Below are 21,972 nucleotides of genomic sequence, written 5' to 3' on the forward strand. Positions count from 1 at the left end.
TTCCAAATTTCCTTTTGACACCACCTGACTTACACATGAATTTCTCTTCCTGGCCCAGACAACCAGTTCTTAGTTAAGATACTACATTCAGTTCAGTTCAGTTCAGTCACTCAGTCGTGTCCGACTCTCCGCGACCCCATGAATCACAGCACGCCAGGCCTCCCTGTCCATCACCAACTCCCGGAGTTCACTCAAACTCATGTCCACAGAGTCGGTGATGCCATCCAGCCATCTCATTCTCGGTCGTCCCCTTCTCCTCCTGCCCCCAACCTTTCCCAGCATCAGAGTCTTTTCCAGTGAGTCACCTCGCCGCATGAGGTGGCCAAAGTATTGCAGTTTCAGCTTTAGCATCAGTCCCTCCAATGAACACCCACGATTGATCTCCTTTACAATGGACTGGTTGGATCTCCTTGCAGTATAAGGGACTCTCAAGAGTCTTCTCCAGCACCACAGTTCAAAAGCATCGATTCTTCGGCGATCAGCCTTCTTCACAGTCCAACTCACACATCCATACATGACCACGGGAAAAACCATTGCCTTGACTAGACGGACCTTTGTTGGCAAAGTAATGTCTCTGCTTTTTAATATACTATCAAGGTTGGTCATAACTTTCCTTCCAAGGAGCAAGCGTCTTTTAATTTCATGGCTGCAATCAGCATCTGCAGTGATTTTGGAGCCCCAAAAAACAAAGTCTGACACTGTTTCCACTGTTTTTCCATCTATTTCCCATGAAGTGATGGGACCAGATGCCATGATCTTTGTTTTCTGAATGTTGAGCTTCAAGCCAACCTTTTCACTCTCCTCTTTCACTTTCATCAAGAGGCTTTTGAGTTCCTCTTCACTTTCTGCCATAAGGGTGGTGTCATCTGCATATCTGAGGTTATTGATATTTCTCCCAGCAATCTTGATTCCAGCTTGTGCTTCTTCCAGCCCAGCGTTCCTCATGATGCACTCTGCATATAAGTTAAATAAGCAAGGGTACAATATAGAACCTTGACATACACCTTTTCCTATTTGGAACCAGTCTGTTGTTCCATGTCCAGTTCTAACTGTTGCTTCCTGACCTGCATACAGGTTTCTCAAGAGGCAGGTCAGGTGGTCTGGGATTCCCATCTCTTTCAGAATGTTCCACAGTTTATTGTGATCAACACAGTCAAAGGCTTTGGCATAGTCAATGAAGCAGAAATAGATGTTTTTCTGAAACTGTCTTGCTTTCTCCATGATCCAGCGGATGTTGGCAATTTGATCTCTGGTGCCTCTGCCTTTTCTAAAACCTGCTTGAACATCTGGGAGTTCACGGTTTACATACTGCTGAAGCCTGGCTTGGAGAATTTTGAGCATGACTTTACTAGCATGTGAGATGAGTGCAATTGTGCGGTAGTTTGAGCATTCTTTGGCATTGCCTTTCTTTGGGATTGGAATGAAGACTGACCTCTTCCAGTCCTGTGGCCACTGCTGAGTTTTCCAAATCTGCTGGCATATTGAGTGCAGCACTTTCACAGCATCATCTTTCAAGACTTGAAATAGCTCAACTGGAATTCCATCACCTCCACTAGCTTTGTTAGTAGTGATGCTTTGTAAGGCCCACTTGACTTCACATTCCAAGATGTCTGGCTCTAGGTCAGTGATCACGTTATCGTGACTATCTTGGTCGTGAAGATCTTTTTTGTACAGTTCTTCTGTGTATTCTTGCCACCTCTTCTTAATATCTTCTGCTTCTGTTAGGTCCATACCATTTCTGTCCTTTATCGAGCCCATCTTTGCATGAAATGTTCCCTTGGAATCTCTGATTTTCTTGAAGAGGTCTCTTGTTTTTCCTATTCTGTTGTTTTCCTCTATTTCTTTGCATTGATCACTGAGGAAGGCTTTCTTATCTCTCCTTGCTATTCTTTGGAACTCTGCATTCAGATGCTTATATCTTTCCTTTTCTCCTTTGCTTTTCACTTCTCTTCTTTTCACAGCTATTTGTAAGGCCTCCTCAGACAGCCATTTCGCTCTCTTGCATTTCTTTTCCATGGGGATGGTCTTGGTCCCTGTCTCCTGTACAATGTCACGAACCTCCGTCCAGAGTTCATCAGGCACTCTATCAATCAGATCTAGTCCCTTAAATCTATTTCTCACTTCCACTGTATAATCATAAGGGATTTGATTTAGGTCATATCTGAATGGTCTAGTGGTTTTCCCTACTTTCTTCAATTTAAGCCTGAATTTGGCAATAAGGAGTTCATGATCTGAGCCACAGTCAGCTCCTGGTCTTGTTTTCGCTAACTGTATACAGCTTCTCCATCTTTGGTTGCAAAGAATATAATCAATCTGATTTCGGTGTTGACCATCTGGTGATGTCCATGTGTAGAGTCTTCTCTTGTGTTGTTGGAAGAGGGTGTTTGCTATGGCCAGTGCATTCTCTTGACAAAACTCTATTAGCCTTTGCCCTGCTTCATTCTGTGCTCCAAGGCCAAATTTGCCAGTTACTCCAGGTGTTTCTTGACTTCCTACTTTTGCATTCCAGTCCCCTATAATGAAAAGGACATCTTTTTTGGGTGTTAGTTCTAAAAGGTCTTGTAGGTCTTCATAGAACCTATTAACTTCGGCTTCTTCAGCATTACTGGTTGGGGCATAGGCCTGGATTACTGTAATATTGAATGGTTTGCCTTGGAAACGAACAGAAATCATCCTGTTGTTTTTAAGATTGCATCCAAGTACTGCATTTCGGACTCTTTTGTTGACCATGATGGCTACTCCATTTCTTCTAAGGGATTCCTGCCCACAGTAGTAGATATAATGGTCATCCGAGTTAAATTCACCCATTCCAGTCCATTTTAATTCACTGATTCCTAGAATGTCTATGTTCACTCTTGCCATCTCCTGTTTGACCACTTCCAATTTGCCTTTATTCATGGACCTAACATTCCAGGTTCCTATGCAATATTGCTCTTTACAGCACCGGACCTTGCTTCTATCACTGGTCACATCCACAGCTGGGTATTGGTTTGGCTTTTGCTCCATCCCTTTATTCCTTCTACAGTTATTTCTCCACTGAGCTCCAGTAGCATACTGGGCACCTACCGACCTGGGGAATTCCTCATTCAGTATCCTATCATTTTGCCCTTTGATACTGTTCATGGGGTTCTCAAGGCAAGTATACTGAAGTGGTTTGCCATTCCCTTCTCCAGTGGACCACATTCGGCTGTGGTCCATGTGATCAGATCGGCTAGTTTCCTGTGATTATGATTTCAGTTTGTCTGCCCTCTGGTGCCCCCTAGCAATACCTACCGTCTTATTTGGGTTTCTCTTACCTTGGTCGTGGAAAATCTCTTCACAGCCGCTCCAGCAAAGTGCAGCCGCTGTACCTTACCTTGGACGAGGGGTATCTCCTCAAGGCCGCCCCTCCTGACCTTGAACGTGGAGTAGCTCCTCTCGGCCCTCCTGCGCCTGTGCAGCCACCGCCTGTTGGACGTGGGGTAGCTCCTCTCGGCCGCCGGCCCTGGCCTCAGGCGTGGGGTAGCTACATTAGCCTCAGAGTAGGGTACAAAGCATGCTACAAGCCTCTTCCATTTCTAGCCCCCAGCACAGAGATGTGCATGCATCAAGTATTGGCAAATAAATGGTTACTTAACTTAGTATGTTGACTCGTCTAGGAAGAACCCTTCCAGCCTGACACCCAAGAATTCAACATGAGTACAACTGTACATCCCCACCATAAAAGCGTGGAATGTGAAAAATTCAACTACATTTTTAGAAAATTGTTCTATTAAAATTCTGTTCATTAGAAAGGGATTCACAGACTTAGAGAATGAACATATGGTTACCACGAGAGAAGGGTGGAGAGGTGGGATAAATCAGGAAGAAGGGATTAACATTGACATACCGATATATTTAAAATAGGTAACCAACAAGGACCTACTGTGTAACCTAAGGAATGTAACTCAATAGACTATAATAACCTAAATACTTTGGCCATCTGAAACCAAGAGCTGACTCATTGGAAAAGACCCTGATGCTGGGAAAGACAAAGGGCAGGCACAGAAGGGGGCGACAAAGGATAAGATGGTTGGATGGCATCACCGACTCAATGGACATGACTTTGAGCGAACTCTGGAGATGTTGAAGGACAGGGAAGCCTATCCATGGGGTCTCAAAGAGTCAGACATGACTTAGTGACTGAACAGCAACAAGCTAAATGTTTAAGCAACAAACTAAATGTCTAAATGGGAAAAGAGTTTGAAAATGAACAGAGGCATGCATGTGTATAACTGAATGTTTGCTGTGCACCTGAAACTAACACAGCATCGTTGATTAACTCTTCTCCAATGTTAAACAGAAATTAAAGAACAAAAAATATGCTGCTAGAATGCACAAGTAATAGCAGAAACTCAGACCTACCTGGGTGTTGACAGCAGAAGACACTGAGAGACAGCTGCCTTTAGGTGTGGTTCTCAGATTAAGATAAAGAGACGTGAACTTTCTCCCAGCTGCTGGGTGCAAGAACCATGAAGCTTTGGCTGGTTTGGGGTTGTCTTCACATCGCTTTGCTTCACATCTGCCTCACTAGCAGTAAAGCGCATTTACTGTCGATAATTATTTAATTACCCTTGTCTGTTCTCATTGACAAATTAAAAGTCATTTATGATACAAATATAGTTAATGAGATAATCAGGAAATCAGGAACCCTACAAAGCCTCTCACAATTACTGTAATGAATTCTGCTGTTTAAAAAGCCCTCACACGGTTGCTGGTATCTTGTCACTGTGCCTGCTCTTTGAATCAACCTTAAACTTTCTCCTCTGCCATCCGGTTATAAGGGGTGTATCCGGTCTAAGGCGTGTATTTGTGATGATACCAGGTATCATTTCTACTGTCATAAAATGTCAAATATCATGAGTACATTGTCCTCACCTTTACTTCCTATTGGTACGCTGTTCTGTGTGCTATACTCACTTGTGTCTGACTCTTTGAGACGCCATGGTCTGTAGCCTGCCAGGCTCCTCTGTCCGTTGAATTTTCCAGGCAAGAATACTGGAGCGGGTTGCCATTTCCTCCTCCAGGGGCTCTTCCGGACCCAGGAATCAAATCCACATCTCTTGTGTCTCCTGCATTCTTTCCCACTAACACCATCTGGGAAGCCTCTCCTATTGGTATAGATTATTTTATTTATGAAGTAGAAATAGAGACACAGATGTAGAGAACATACATATGGACACTGAGGGGGAAAGAGGGTGGAATGAATTGGGAGATTGGCATTGACATGCACACACTCTTGATATTATGTATAAAATAACTAATAAGAACATATTGTATAGCATAGCATGAAGAACTCTACTCGATGCCCTGTGGTGACCTAAATGGAAAGGAAATCCAAAAAGGAGGGAATATATGTAAACATAGAGCTGATTGACTTTGCTCTACAGTAGAAACTAACCCAACGTTGTAAAGCAACTCTAAAAAAAAAAAAAAAAAGAGAGTTAAGGAAGTTAACCAAAGATTCTCTTCCCAGTGCTCATCTGAGCACAGTGGTATTTATGGCAGATTCTCCTCCCCATCGTAAGAGAGTCAACTATCTCTCAGCCAGTCCCTAAACCTTCAGAGAAGGAGCTGTGAGTCCTCCACCCCTGAGGGAAGCTAGTGACCGCTCTTCTCTCTCCCTTCTCTAACCACACTTCCTCTAACCTCATTCACACTCCAAGACTTCCTTTCCCTGGCATCCACAACACATCACTTAAACAAAAACTGCCTTCTCTTGATTACAGAGTAGCTATAGGAAAATTGTAGAGACTTCCACTACACTATTCAAGGCATAGTCTGAAGTCACCCCAACATTTCAGTGGCTGATCAAAGCGGTAGGAGGTGATCAGCAGCTGTGCTGTGCGTGCTCAGTCTCCCAGTTGTGTCCGACTCCAGGGCCATCATCCACCATGATGGCTCAGCATTCACGTCCTCGTCAGTATTTTCATCAACTAAAACTATGGCAACCCACTCCAGTGTTCTTGCCTGGAGAATCCCAGGGATGGGGGGGCCTGGTAGGAGGCCATCTATGGGGGTCACACAGAGTCAGACACAACTGAAGTGACTTAGCAGCAGCAGCAGCAGCAGCAGCAACACTATATAGTAGAGGAAGTTGGAGAGTCAAACACCATTAATTAAATTCTTCTACCCAGAATTGACTCACAGCCCATTTCTGCTCTCATTGCCTTGGTCAAAGTGAGTTACATGGCCTTGCCAAGGGGTAGGAAATACCATTTTCCCACATGACCTGATGAGAAGGGAATTCCTGGGACTGAAAGTGAAGTCGCTTAGTTGTGTCCGACTCTTTGCGACGCCATAGACTGTAGCCTACCAGGCTCCTCTGTCCATGGGATTTTCCAGGCAATAGTACTAGAGTGGATTGTCGTTTCCTTCTCCAGGGGCTCTTCCCAACCCAGGGCTCGAGCCCAGGTCTCCCGCATTGTAGACAGATGCTTAACCATCTGAGTCACCAGGGAAGGTGTCTCTTATCCAAAAACCAGGATAGTATCAGGCAAACCAGAGTCAATAGTCACCCTGGGAAAAAATAGATATTGGTGAGTAGTAGTAATGTCTGCAGTAGTAATGTCTGCCACACTCACTATGCAAGATACTTAAGGCTTTCTGAGCCTCAGTGGCTTTGTGTGACAAATAAAATACTGCTCTCACAAACTGGTTGTGATGGTTAAGAAATACCCTGTTGAGTTGTCAGGGTTCTCCAGAGAAGCAGAACCAAGACAGAGAAAGAGAGGAGAGATGAGTGGGGGGATTTTAAGGAACTGGCTCACACAATCACGGGTATCAACAAGTCCAAAATTTGTCTGGTGGGCTGCAGTTTCTGGCAAGAGTCAATACTTCGTCAGGTTTGAGTTGGGAAGCAATATTCTTTTCTCAGTCTTTTTTCTTTAGGCCTTCAACTCACTGAATGAAGCCCACCTACTATATGGAAGATAATCTGCTTTACTCAAAATCTTCTGATTTAAATGTTAATTATCTCTTAAAAATACCTTCCTGGCAGTATCTAGATTGCTGTTTAATCAATCAACGAGGCACCATAGTCTAGCCAAGCTGACACATAAAATTAACCATTACACAGCATCCAATATTCCCAGTGTAGGGCTAGCTTGCTTCTACTAAGTGTTCAGTAAATATTAGAATTTTTAAAAATTTCTTTTCAGAACATTTGTAAATTTCTTTCAACATAGATACTGAATTTTTTAGAAGAACTCAAGACCATCAAATGAAAATATCATTGAATGATATTTTGCAGTATAAAAATTTGTCTGGCTGGTTATGGTTATTTGAGAGACCATTTGCTTAAATTATATGATTAACATGTACATTTAACAAACTTTGAACACTCATCATGTGCTCAGAACCCTTCAGGGCACTAAGGTTATAAATAAGAAGGCAGCCCACCATCATCAGAAATCCCAAAGACCACTGAGGATGACTAATATGATTCAACATATAATTCACTAGGGTGAATCTTGTTATAGCATAGGTATAAGACAACATGTAAATACTGTGGAGAGAGAAATAACATCAGAGGCTTGGAGATAGTTGCCTGGATGCATGGCTTTTATGCTGACAGGCAGCTAATAGTTAAAAAGCAGACTAATTATGGACCATTGCATGTACATTAGGAAGGAGAAGAGAAGAATGTTCATGGTGGAGACTGCTGCTGATGGAGAGACACCCATATGACCTGGAGAGCAGGATGAACAGGAGGAGCATTATCTTTCAAAATCACATTGGACCTTCTCTCTCATCCATCCAGGTGGCTCTAGCCCTGTCTTCTGCCTGTAGGCTGCAGTTGAGCCTCTTGGCATTGCCTGCCAGGTCCTTCACAAATGGGGTCCCTTGAACATTCCTGTAATGATCTCTGAAGTTTCCTATGCACCACTGACCCGCTGTGGATATGCTAATGCTTCTTCCTGCAGTACTCAGCTCATCCACTAAACAAACTTAATTATTTTCCCTCTGAGCTGCCATATGACCCCACACAAATTTCCATGGTGGTGCACAATGCTTTGTAATGCACTTATTTATGTATGCTGATGTCTTTGCCCCATAGACTTAGGGCTCTTTTGGGGAAAGAGTCATGTTTTATGCACTGCTGCATTGTAGGGTCTAGACCTGTGGCCAGCATTTACTGGAAGCTCAGTATATGCTGATGGAATTAATAAATTACAAATGAAAGCCAGGAGCTAAATGCATAGCTATTGTTGAGTAGACGCAAATGTATTGCAGGTTAAATTAAATATCTGTGACTACTTCAGAACTCGCATTAGTATTTTTCATGGCATCAGTGTCACAGCTGGTAATGATGCTGGAAAAGGCAAATCCGTTGAAATATTTATTTTGAGGTTCTAAAATGAGTCGTGTTTTCTAATTATGCAAATCCAGAATATTGAGTCCCAAACAATAGACCATTGGCTTTCAGGTTAATGACAAGGATGAAAATAAAATTTAGCTGTAGTTTAAAAACACTTGAAAATGGATCTCAGATAAATATAGCTATAGCACGAGGTGGGAAGGATCAAGAAATATACTTAAAAAAATATTTCTTTATTTCTGGGACAAAATTTATTCTCTAAATTTTTTTTCATTGCTTAACAGATTTGTTACAAGTTTGCCTCCTCTTCCTCCTTCTTTTCACAGAAAGGAACTTTTGGTTACTAATTTTTTTATACTCTTTGTATACTCCATATATCATCCAAAAATATTCTGACAAAAACACACTCAGAGCTACATTTGATCAAATATCTGTGCATCCCATGGTCCAGACAAGTTGATACAAAATTAACCGTCGCAGTCAGACGTCTAACAATAAAAGCAAAATGATAACACTAAAGTTAAAAAAATACACATATCTATACTGATAGCTGGAGATGTTATCACTTTCTTTGTTGTACTTTGTACAATAAGTAGACAAGAATTTTGGTATAATCATCCAATGAATTTTTAACTTCTGGTAATATATTCCAGTTCTAGATGTTCTGTCTGGCTCTTTTTTATGGCTTTTATTTTCCTGCTAAGATTCCCCACCCTTTCACTCATACATTCACCCTTTCCATGAACATAATTTCAGTAGCTGTGTTACTGTTCTTGTCTGCTAATTCCATCAGCTAAATTATCTTAAGATTGTTTCTATTGGCTACTTTATGTCTTGGTTTTAGGTCATATTTTCACACTTTTTTACATTTGTAGTATATATTTTAATTGTAGTTTCAACCTTGTGAATATGTCTCCAGGATGTTTAATCTACATGGTTTACATTTCAACAAGGACATTTGTATATGAGAATCATAAAGTTTCAAAGGTTTGCTCAAACCCTCAAAACAAACATGCCCCAGAGATGAACTTCACACCCACATTTATTTACGTTTTCACTCAAGCAGTGACCCTTAAGGACATCAATGTACTGGATGTTCTGTTCACATATGCTTATGTGGCTACTGTAAAGGTATACACTGATAGCATATATGTCCCCAGATGGTGGTCAAAATGAGTTTCCTCCCAGATATTCTCATTTAGTAGGTCTTCTAGGCAAAGATAGAAAGACCAGAAAAGACTAGGAAACCTAGGAAGACTCATTATCAGGAAAATCTTTCTTAAAAAGAGTAGAAAAATGCCACAATGAATAGTCCCAGATCCTGAGAAAGTGGAGTCCCATCCTGTAATCCTACTGGCACCCAGAACAAAGCCCAGACAACTCATTTTCCTTAGTTGAGTTGGAGATTCAACTTCAAGTGTGCACTTGAATTTTCCTTTGTTGTAAGAATTGGAATCACACCGAGCTTGTGAGATCATTTTAAGGATTACACGAAATAAACTGTGTCACCTTTTTGGGTTCATGTGTTCATGCTAAATACTTGATCAACATTTATTGAACCCAAGTATTGAGATTGCTACTGTTAAGTTATTGGAAGAAGCAAAACTTCAGACTTTAGGTAAACTGTGATGTGGTGCATTTATGAGTCTCAGTTTGCTCATTTGTAAAATGGGAATAGCTTTAACCACCACATAGGGAAATAGGGTAGATGAACTGAAGCGATCATGTAAAATGACCATTCCAGTGCCTGCTACAAATCCTCTTTATAATACTTAGATCTTTTGCTTAATGTTAATTTTTTAATGTGCAGTTACAGAGATGCATTCTGTTTGCATTTTCTAAAGCGTTAGGGCAAAAAAAAAAAAAAAAAAGCACTGCTCCATTTAACCCATTTTCTCTCCCCCACACACAGACACTCACTTCTTTCCAACCATTTTCCTTTCTCTATTTTCTTTCTGCTTTAGGCTCAAGTGGATTAACTACATCTGAGCATTAGAGACTGAGATGAATACTCCAGAATAAATCTCATTACAGATGGTCCAGAGCTATGCTGATTAGAATGCTTACTGTTCCAGCACTAGGACACGTTTAGAGGTGAGAAAGATAAAAACATTTATTTCTTAAGCTGAGGATTTCCCAGAAGGTAATAGGAAAAGAGTCTAAATCAAGGTTAAAAAAATGAATACATTATGTTTGATGTTTACCCATTGGCAGGTCTTAAAAGTTAAGAAGAAAGTAATATCTTTGAGGGGGTTCACATTTAAAATCAGTTATGAACAGAATCCGATGGTGTTGAGTGTTTGCCTGAGATAAGCTCCCCAAAACCTGATTCTCAGAGTCAGATATTTTAAGTTTCCGTTAGTTTTCCTTTCTCCATTCTCCTAATGTGATTAAAAAAAAGAAAAGAGTGTTGGACAGCTGCTTATTAACTTTGCAACCTTGAGCAATTCACAGAAACTATGTGTAAGCATCCTCTGGTTATTTGTAAAGTGAGAGAGTTAATTCTTTGCTTCTGTTCCTACGATTCCCTGTCCTGTTCCAGGTCCTCGATGTTGCTTTTCGAGGCAGTCTCAGAAACGATCCTTCCTGCGGTTATCCTTCCAGGTCACCTCTTCACATACCTCCTAGAACTATTTTTGGTCAAATGAAAATGTGATATATTTTTGCAGATCTTTGATCTTTGACTATGGCAGCAGTCTTCTTCAACTGCCACCTCTCTGCCAGAACCAGTCATTTTAAATAGGGTCATGTGGTATTTAAGAATAAAACTTGCATTAGTTGCTCTGTCAGTTAAGAGCTCATCCAATCTCCCTGTGTGCGGTGACACTTTCGCGTCTTCCTTTAAGTTAAATTGAGGGCAAGTGACTCATTCCAACTAATGAAGATCTGCTGCCAAGGTTGTTGAGACATGTGCCTCCTCCTCTTCTGTTTCAGTGACCAGGAAGACAGCGAGATCCTGTTCACTTATGTAAAAAAGGAAGAGAGATGCTCTTCCCATATTGGATTTGGCATAAATGAAAAATGAACTGTCACTGGGTTACACGGGTGAACATCGGAGCCCTCTTTGTTTGCACAGCACAGCACAGCATTTGCTGGTGTTCAGTCACTAAGTTGTGTCCGACTCTTTGTGACCCCATGGACTGCAGCATGCCAGGCTTCCCTGTCCTTCACTGTTGCCCAGAGTTTGCTCAAACTCATGTCCATTGAGTTGGTGATGCCATCCAACCACGTCATCTTCTATATCTCCCATCTCCCCCTGCCCTCAAAAGCCTGGGAAACCAGCATCAGGATCTTTTCTGATGAGTCAGTTCTTCACATCAGGTGGCCAAAGTATTGGTGTTTCAACTTTAGCAGTAGTCTTTCCAATGAATATTCAGGGTTGATTTCCTTTCAGCTTGAATGGTTTGCAGTTCAAGAGACTCAAGAGTCTTCTCCAGCACCACAGTTTGAAAGCATCAATTCTTTAGCACTCAGCCTTCTTTATGGTCCAACTCACATCCATACATGACTATTGGAGAAACCACAACTTTGACTATATGAACTTTTGTCAGCAAAGAGATATCTCTGCTTCTTAATAAACTGTCTAGGTTTTTCATAGCTTTCCTTCCAAAGAGCAAGAGTGTTTAAATTTCATGGATGCAGTCACTGTCCACAGCGATTTTGGAGCCCAAGAAAATAAGATCTGTCACTGTTTCAACTTTTTTCTCTTCTATTTGGCATGACGTGATGGAGCTGGATGCCATGATCTTAGTTCTTTAAATGTTGAGTTTTTGGCCAACTTTTTCACTCTCCTCTTTTACCCTCATCAAGAAGATCTTTAGTTCCTCTTCACTTTCTGCCATTAGAGGGATTTCATCCGCATGTCTGAGGTTGTTGGTATTTCTCCCAGCAATCTTGATTCCAGCTTTGATTCATCCAGCCCCACATTTCACATGATATAGCCTGACTAAGAAAATTGCTGACATTTGGGGATCATGGGAAGATGGCAGAGGAATAGGATGGGGCGACCACTTTCTCCCCCACAAAATCAGCCAAAGAACGTTTGAACACTGAGTAAATCCCACAAAACAACTTCTGAATACCGGCAGAGGACATCAGGCACTCAGAAAAGCAGCCCATAGTCTTCGAAAGGAGGTAGGAAATAGTATAAAAGATAAAAAGAGAGACAAAAGAGGGAGGGAAGGCGCTCCGTCCCGGAAAGGGAGGCTTAAAAGAAAAAGAGAGAAGTTTCCAAACACCTGGAAACACTGGCGAGTGGAACCTCAGAGGGCCACAAAACTGGGAGACAAAAGACATAAATAATTAAAACTCACAGACTAAGTGGCCAGAGGAAAATCTCAGCGGAGAAGCGCTGGAGACGCCCGCACCCCCCACTAGCAGGCAGGGTCCAGGCAGGGAGGCGCGGGCGGCGGCGCTTAGAGGGAGAACCGGGCTTGAATGCCCCAGGGCAAACTGAGGGCACAAACTTAAAATAGCGAAGCAGACACTGCAGCTAAAAGGCAAACAGGCTGCGAAAAGCCCCAACCCAAAACTCTGCCAGCCATGCTCACAGAACAAAGCACTGAGCAGAGCAAACCGGCAGTGGATGGCCCATTCCCCAGCCCCCGCCGACATAGGCAGGGAGGGCGGCCAGTGCCGGAAGGGGCAACCGCGGCCCCAGAGAGGCTTCCCATACCAAGCTGCAGGCAGGCTTCCTTGCTAACCAAGACTTCTTGGGTTCGGGCCGGTTGATATCTGCCTGAGAAAGTGTGCCGGTTGTACACCCAGAAAACCGAGTGGCAGGGACCAGGAAGGCGATAAGTTGCAGCGACCTCGCTCGCCAAACGCCTGGTCACCTGAGCTGCTTGGACTGGGGAAGGCACAAAACACAGGCCCAGCCAAGTCTGCGCCTTTGTGAAGTACCCGAGGACCTGAACCTGAGCCGCTCAGACCTGGGAAGTGAATGCAACCCAGCGCCAGCCACGGACAGCTCCTGGCAGAACAACCCGGAGCCTAAGCAGCATAAACAGGGAAAGCACACACGCCTCGAGTGGGAGCATTCCCAGTGTAGCCGAGACACTGCGAGCACTCCCCACAGATGCCAGGGATATTTGTTAGCTGCGTTCCTCCCTCCCCACAGCAGGACTGAACAGGTGAGCCGGAGAAAAAAAAAAGGTGTGTCCACCACCACATCCTGGTGTCAGGACGGGAATTAGACACTGAGGAGACCAGAAAACAGAAGAGCTTTTTCAACAGAAGGAACTTCCTTGGAAGTAACAGAGGGAGAAGTCTTGAGCCTACTGCAAGAATAAGACTGAAAACCAGAGGCAGAGGATTAAGTCCGAATCCTGAGAACACCAGAGATCCTGTTCCAGGGAACATTAATTAATAGGAGCTCATCAAATGCCTCCATACATACACTGAAACCAGGCACCACCCAAGGGTCAACAAGTTTCAGAGAAAGACATACCATGCAAATTCTCCAGCAACACAGGAGACTATCCCTGAGCTTCAATATACAGGCTGCCCAAAGCCACTCCAAACCCACTGACATCTCAAACTCATTACTGGACACTTCATTGCACTCCAGAGAGAAGAAATCCAGCTCCACCCACCAGAACATCGACACAAGCTTCCCTAACAAGGGAAACTTGACAAGTCACCCATCCAACCCCACACACAACGAAGTAACTACATAATAAAGAGAACTCCACAAACTGCCAGAAGGCGGAAAGGCCACCCCGAACACAGCAATATAAGCAAGATGAAGAGGCAGAGAAATACCCAGCAAGTAAAGGAACAGGATAAATGCCCACCAACACAAACAAAAGAGGACGCTATAGGGAACCTACCCGATAAAGAAATTTGAATTTTAATTGTGAAAATGATTCAAAATCTGGAAAGCAAAATGGAGTTACAGATAAATAACCTGGAGAAAAGGATTGAGAAGATGCAAGAAATGTTTAATAAGGAATTAGAGGAAATAAAAAAGAGTCACTATATAACGAATAATGCAATAGATAAGATCAGAAACACTCTCGAGGGCACAAACAGTAGAATAATGGAGGCAGAAGACAGGATAAGCGAGCTAGAAGATAGAATTGTAGAAATAAATGAAACAGAGAAGGAAAAAGAAAAAAGAATTAAAAGAAATGAGGACAATATTAGAGACATATGGGACAATATTAAATGCCCAACATTCGAATCATAGGAGTCCCAGAAGAAGAAGACAAAAAGAAAGACCATGAGAGAATACTTGAGGAGATAATAGTTGAAAATTTCCCTAAAATGGGAAAGGAAATAATCACCCATGTCCGAGAAACACAGAGAGTCCCTAACAGGATAAACCCAAGGCAAAATACTCCAAGGCACATATTAATCAAATTAACAAAGATCAAACACAAAGAACAAATATTAAAAGCAGCAAGGGAAAAGCAACAAATAACACACAAGGGGATCCCCATAAGGATAACAGCTGATCTTTCAGCAGAAACTCTTCAGGCTAGGAGAGAATGGCAAGACATACTTAAAGTGAAAGAAAGTAACCTACAGCCCAGATTACTATACCCAGCAAGGATCTCATTCAAATATGAAGGAGAAATCAAAAGCTTTACAAGCAAAAACTGAGAGAATTCAGCATCACCAAACCAGCTCTCCAACAAATACTAAAGGATCTTCTCTAGACAGGAAACACAGAAAGGGTATATAAACTTGAACCCAAAACAATAAAGAAAATGGCAACAGGATCATACTTATCAATAATCACCTTAAACGTAAATGGGTTGAATGCCCCAACCAAAAGACAAAGGCTGGCTGAATGGATACAAAAATAAGACCTCCATATATGTTGTCTACAAGAGACCTACCTCAAAATGAGGGACACATACAGACTGAAAGTGAAGGGCTGGAAAAAGATATTCCATGCAAATAGAGACCAAAAGAAAGCAGGGGTAGCAATACTCATATTGGATAAAATAGATCTTAAAACAAAGGCTGTGAAAAGAGACAAAGAAGGAAACTACATAATGATCAAAGGATAAATTCAAGAAGAAGATATAACAATTATAAATATTTATGCACCCAACATAGGAGCACCGCAATATGTAAGACAATTACTAACAAGTATGAAAGGGGAAATTAACAACAACACAATAATAGTGGGAGACTTTAATACCCCACTCACACCTATGGATAGATCAACTAAACAGAAAATTAACAAGGAAACACAAACTTTAAATGATACAATAGACCAGTTAGACCTAATAGATCTCTATAGGACATTTCACCCCAAAACAATGAATTTCACCTTTTTCTCAAGTGCACACGGAACCTTTTCTAGGATAGATCACATCCTGGGCCATAAATCTAGCCTTGGTAAATTCAAAAAAATTGAAATCATTCCAAGCATCTTTTCTGACCACAATGCAGTAAGATTAGATCTCAATGACAGGAGAAAAACTATTAAAAATGCCAACATATGGAGGCTGAACAACACGCTGCTGAATAACGAACAAATCATAGAAGAAATCAAAAGAGAAATAAAAATATGCATAGAAATGAATGAAAATGAAAACACAACAACCCCAAACCTCTGGGACACTGTAAAAGCAGTGCTAAGGGGGAAGTTCATAGCTATACAGGCACACCTCAAGAAACAAGAAAAAAGTCAACTAAATAACCTAACTCTACATCTAAAGAAACTGGAAAAGGAAGAAATGAAGAACCCCAGGGTTAGTAGAAGGAAAGAAATCGCAAAAATTAAGGCAGAGATAAATGCAAAAGAAACAAAAGAGACCATAGCAAAAATCAACAAAGCCAAAAGCTGGTTCTTTGAGAAGGTAAATAAAATTGACAAGCCACTAACCAGACTCATCAAAAAACAAAGGGAGAAGAACCAAATCAATAAAATTAGAAATGAAAATGGAGAGATCACAACTGACAACTCAGAAATACAAAGGATTTTTAGAGAATACTATCAGCAATTATATGGCAATACAATGCATAACTTGGAAGAAATGGACAAATTCCTAGAAAAGTACAACTTTCCAAAACTGAACCAGGAAGAAATAGAAAATCTGAACAGACCCATCACAAGCATGGAACTAGAGGATGTAATCAGATATCTTCCAGCAAACAAAAGCCCAGGTCCAGACGGCTTCACAGCTGAATTCTACCAAAAATGTAGAGAAGAGCTAACACCTATTCTACTCAAACTCTTCCAGAAAATAGCTGAGGAAGGGAAACTTCCAAACTCATTCTATGAGGCCACCATCACCCTAATCCCAAAACCTGGTAAAGATCCCACAAGAAAAGAAAACTACAGGCCAATATCACTGATGAACATAGATGCAAAAATCCTGAACAAAATTCTAGCAATCAGAATCCAACAACACATTAAGAAGATCATACATCATGACCAAGTGGGCTTTATCCCAGGAATGCAAGGATTCTTCAATATCCACAAATCAATCAACGTAATAGACCACATTAACAAACTGAAAAATAAAAATCATATGATTATCTCAATAGATGCAGAGATAGCCTTAGATAAAATACAACATCCATTTATGATAAAAAAAAAAACCCTCCAGAAAGTGGGAATAGAAGGGACATACCTCAACATAATAAAAGCTATATATGACAAACCCACAGCAAACATTATCCTCAATGGTGAAAAACTGAAAGCATTTCCCCTAAAGTCAGGAACAAGACAAGGGTGCCCACTCTCACCACTACTATTCAACATAGTTCTGGAAGTTTTGGCTACAGCATTCAGAGCAGAAAAAGACATAAAAGGAATACAAATTGGAAAAGAAGAAGTAAAACTTTCACTATTCGCTGATGACCTGATCCTCTACACAGAAAACCCTAAAGACTCTACCAGAAAACTATTAGGGCTAATCAATGAATACAGTAAAGTTGCAGGATATAAAATCAACACACAGAAATCCCTTGCATTTCCATACACTAATAATGAGAAAATAGAAAGAGAAATTAAGGAAACTATTTCATTCACTGTTGCAACGAAAAGAATTAAATACTTAGGAATATATCTATCTAAGGAAACAGAAGACTTGTACACAGAAAAGTATAAAACACTAGTGGAAGTAAACAAAGAGGACACTAATAGATGGAGAAATATACCGTGTTCGTGGATTGGAAGAATAAATATTGTAAAAATGAGTGTACTACCCAAAGTACTTTATACATTCAATGCAATCCCTATCAAGCTACCAACGATAATTTTCACAGAGCTAGAACAAATAATCTCACAATTTGTATGGAAATACAAAAAACCTCGAATAGCCAAAGCAATCTTGAAGAAGAAGAATGGAACTAGAGGAATTAACCTGCTGGACTTACTGTGGCTCTACTACAAAGCCACAGTCATCAAGACATTATGGTACTGGCATAAAGACAGAAATATAGATCAATGGAACAAAACAGAAAGCCCAGAGATAAATCCATGTAACTATGGACACCTTATCTTTGACAAAGGAGGCAAGAATATAAAATGGAGAAAAGACAGCCTCTTTAACAAGTGGTGCTGGGAAACCTGGTCAGCCACTTGTAAAAGAATGAAACTAGAACACTTCCTAACACCATACACAAAAATAAACTCAAAATGGATTAGAGAGCTAAATGTAAGACCAGATTCTATAAAACTCCTAGAGGAGAACATAGGCAAAACACTCTCCAACATACTCACAGCAGGATCCTCCAAGACCCACCTCCCAGAATATTGGAAATAAAAGCAAAAATAAACAAATGGGACCTAATTAAAATCAAAAGCTTCTGCACAGCAAAGGAAACTATAAGCAAGGTGAAAAGACAGCCTTCAGAATGGGAGAAAATAATAGCAAATGAAGCAACTGATAAAGGATTAATCTCCAAAATATACAAGCAGCTCCTGTAGCTCAATTCCAGAAAAATAAATGACCCAATCAAAAAATGGGCCAAAGAACTAAACAGACATTTCTCCAAAGAAGACAGAAAGATGGCTAACAAACACATGAAAAAATGCTCAACATCCCTCATAATCAGAGTAATGCAAATCAAAACCACAATGAGATACCATTTCATACCAGTCAGAATGGCTGCTATCCAAAAGTCTACATGCAATAAATGCTGGAGAGGGTGTGGAGAGAAGGGAACCCTCTTACACTGTTGGTGGGAATGCAAACTAGTACAGCCACTATGGAGAACAGTGTGGAGATTCCTCAAAAAAACTGGAAATAGAACTGCCATATGATCCAGCAATCACACTCCTGGGCATACACACCGAGGAAACCAGAATTGAAAGAGACACATGTACTCCAATGTTCATTGCAGCACTGTTTATAATAGCCAGGACATGGAAGCAACCTGGATGTCCATCTGCAGATGAATGGATAAGAAAGCTTTGGTATATGTACACAATGGAGTATTTTTCAGCCATCAAAAAGAATGCATTTGAATCAGTTCTAATGAGGTGGATGAAACTGGAGCCTATTATACAGAGTGAAGTAAGCCAGAAAGAAAAACATCAATACAGTATACTAATGCATATATATGGAATTTTTGATGGTAACCTTAACCCTGTATACGAGACTGCAAAAGAGACATAGGTATATATAACAGTCTTTGGGACTCTGTGGGAGAGGGTGAAGGTGGGATGATTTGGGAGAATGGCATTGTAGCATGTATATTATCATATGTGAAATGAATCACCAGTCCAGGTTCGACGCATGATATAGGATGCTTGGGGATGGTGCCTGGGAATGACCTGGAGGGAGGATATGGGGAAGAGGGAGGTGGGAGGAGGGTTCAAGAAAGGGAACATATGTACACCCGGGGCGGATTCGTGTCAATATATGGCAAAACCAACCAATATATTAATGTAAGGTAATTTGCCTCCAATTTAAAAAAAAAGTTGCTGACATTTTACAGTTAAAAGGGTTCACAGAAAAATCTTGATTCTGAGCTTTAACGAAAATCTAGAAAACCTCTGAGACTGGATTTGAGCACCTGGAAGGCAGCAGTGTGCTGCTCCTTGTGGTCACTGAAACTCACACTCTCATCTGTCTTTTCCCTTTTTCTCTTATTTTTATTATCTGCCTAGCTACTGTTCTGTGTATTTGAGTTTTTAACCCCTGTTCGGTTCAGTTCAGTTCCATTGCTCAGTTGTGTCCAACTCTTTGACATCCCATGGACTGTAGCATGCCAGGCTTCCCTGTCCATCACCAACTCCCGGAGTTTACTCAAACTAATGTCCATTGAGTCAGTGATGCCATCCATCCATTTCATCCTCTGTCATCCCCTTCTCCTCCCACCTTCAACCTTTCTCAGCATCAGGGTCTTTTCCAATGAGTCAGTTCTTCGAATTAGGTGGCCCAAGTATTGGAGTTTCAGCTTCAACATCAGTCCTTCCAATGAATATTCAGGACTGATTTCCTTTAGGATGGACTGGTTGGATCTCCTTGCAGTCCAAGGGACTCTCAAGAGTCTTCTCCAACACCACAGTTCCAAAGCATCAATTCTTTGGTGCTCAGCTTTCTTTATAGTCCAATTCTCACATCCATACATGACTACTGGAAAAACCATAGTTTTGACTAGATAGAACTTTGTTGGCAAAGTAATGTTTCTGCTTTTTAATATGCTATGTAGGTTGGTCACAACTTTTCTTACAAGGAGCAAACATCTTTTAATTTCATGACTGCAGTCACCATCTGCAGTGATTTTGGAGCACCACCCCCCCTCCCCCCTGCAAAATAAAGTCTCTCACTGCTTCCACTGTTTCCCCATCTATTTGCCGTGAAGTGATGGGACCAGATGCCATGATCTTTGTTTTCTGAATGTTGAGTTTTAAGTCAACGTTTTCACTCTCCTCTTTCACTTTCATCAAGAGGCTCTTTAGTTCTTCTTCACTTTCTCCCGTAAGGGTGGTGCCATCTGCATTTCTAAGGTTATTGACATTTCTCCTGGCAATCTTGATTCCAGCTTGTGCTTCATCCAGCCCAGCGTTTCTCATGATGTACTCTGCATATAAGTTAAATAAGCAGGGTGACAATATACAGCCTTGGCATACTCCTTTTCCTATTTGGAACCAGTCTGTTGTTCCATGTCCAGTTCTAACTGTTGTTTCCTGACCTGCATACAGATATCTCAAGAGGCAGGTCAGGTGGTCTGGTATTCCTATCTCTTTAAACCCCTGGTTACAGCTCAAAATACAGTTAAAACCCCCTAATGTGGCATAATGGGTCTTTCCTGCTTTAGGCCTATTTGTCCCTGCAGCCTTAAATGAACTTACCCACAAAATGGAAATAGAGTAATATATGTAGAAAACAGACTATGGCTACTGGGAGAGGGAAGGAAGGCTAAATTGGGAGATTGGGATTGATGTATACACACTGTGTGTGCGTGTGAGCTAAGTCACTTGTCATGTCCAACTCTGTGGGACCCTATGGACTCTAGCCCACCAGGCTCCTCTGTCCATGGGATTCTCCAGGCAAGAATACTGGAGTGAGTTACCACGCCTTCCTCTAGGGGATCTTCCCAACCCAGGGATCGAACCTGCGTCTCCTGTGGCTCCTGCATTGCAGGAAGATTCTTTACCCTTGAGCCACTGGGGAAGTCCTATATACCCGCTACTATACATTAAATTGGTAAGTATTAAGGACCCACTGTATAGTACAGGGAATTCTTCTCAATATTCTGTACTGGCCTCTATGGGAAAAGAATCTAAAAAAGAGTTAATATATGTGTAACTGATTCACTTTGCTGTACACCTGAAACTAGCGCATTGTAAATCAACTATAAATCAACTATACTACAAAAAAAAAAAAAATCCAGCACCAAATTCACCAGTAAGACTGCATTGTTAGAAGTTGCTCAACGACTCTATTGCATTCCACGCATCTATTGTCTTGAATATTCTGGTCTCTTTGTCTGTAGTAGCCTTCTTGCATTGTTCATTTTTCAATATCCAGTTCCTATTTTACCTCTTTGGGCAATCTCTCCAATGCCACACTTGTATTTCTCCCAGAGATTTCTCCATTCTAACACTTAACATTTTGTTCTATCTTTTACTTCTCAAATCCCAGTACAGTGCCTGGCATGGTTGAGGTGCACAGTCCCTGCTGATGAGGTAGCTGCTGAACGACAGGATCTATTTTTCAAATCAAAGCACCTTGCGCACATGTTAACAAAGCAAATGATACAGAAAAGCTCATGGTGGAAGGAATATTCCCCCCTCCCCACTCTTAGAGCCACTACTCAGAAACAGCCTCTTTTTCATACACTTCCTGCTTTTATTTATTCTATTGTTGGCCTCCATTGCCCTAAGGATGGTGTTTGAAACTGTACTTCTTGATTTACTGCTTTTCTTCTTCTCACGCTATCCTCTTCCCAGCATTTGATGGTACTACTGCTGGACTTTCCGTTCTGTCCGTTGACTTTATAAATCTAATAATAAGCTCAAATTCATATTTTTTTTTCTGTTCCTTTGATAATGTCTCTTAAAGTTAGCTTCTTTCCTCCACATCTCCCTTCCACCCCCACAGCCTCATTCTGTAGGCAACGCTTTATGCTGACAAGGATGTTCATATTTATATTACATTTTTACCCTAATCAGGTCTTCTCTGATTTATTGGGTTGACCAGAAATTTTGTTTGATT

This window comes from Moschus berezovskii, chromosome 16 (genome assembly GCF_049115385.1).
Source record: "Moschus berezovskii isolate FMDL1 chromosome 16, NW_MosBer_1.0, whole genome shotgun sequence".
Classification (NCBI taxonomy): domain Eukaryota; kingdom Metazoa; phylum Chordata; class Mammalia; order Artiodactyla; family Moschidae; genus Moschus; species Moschus berezovskii.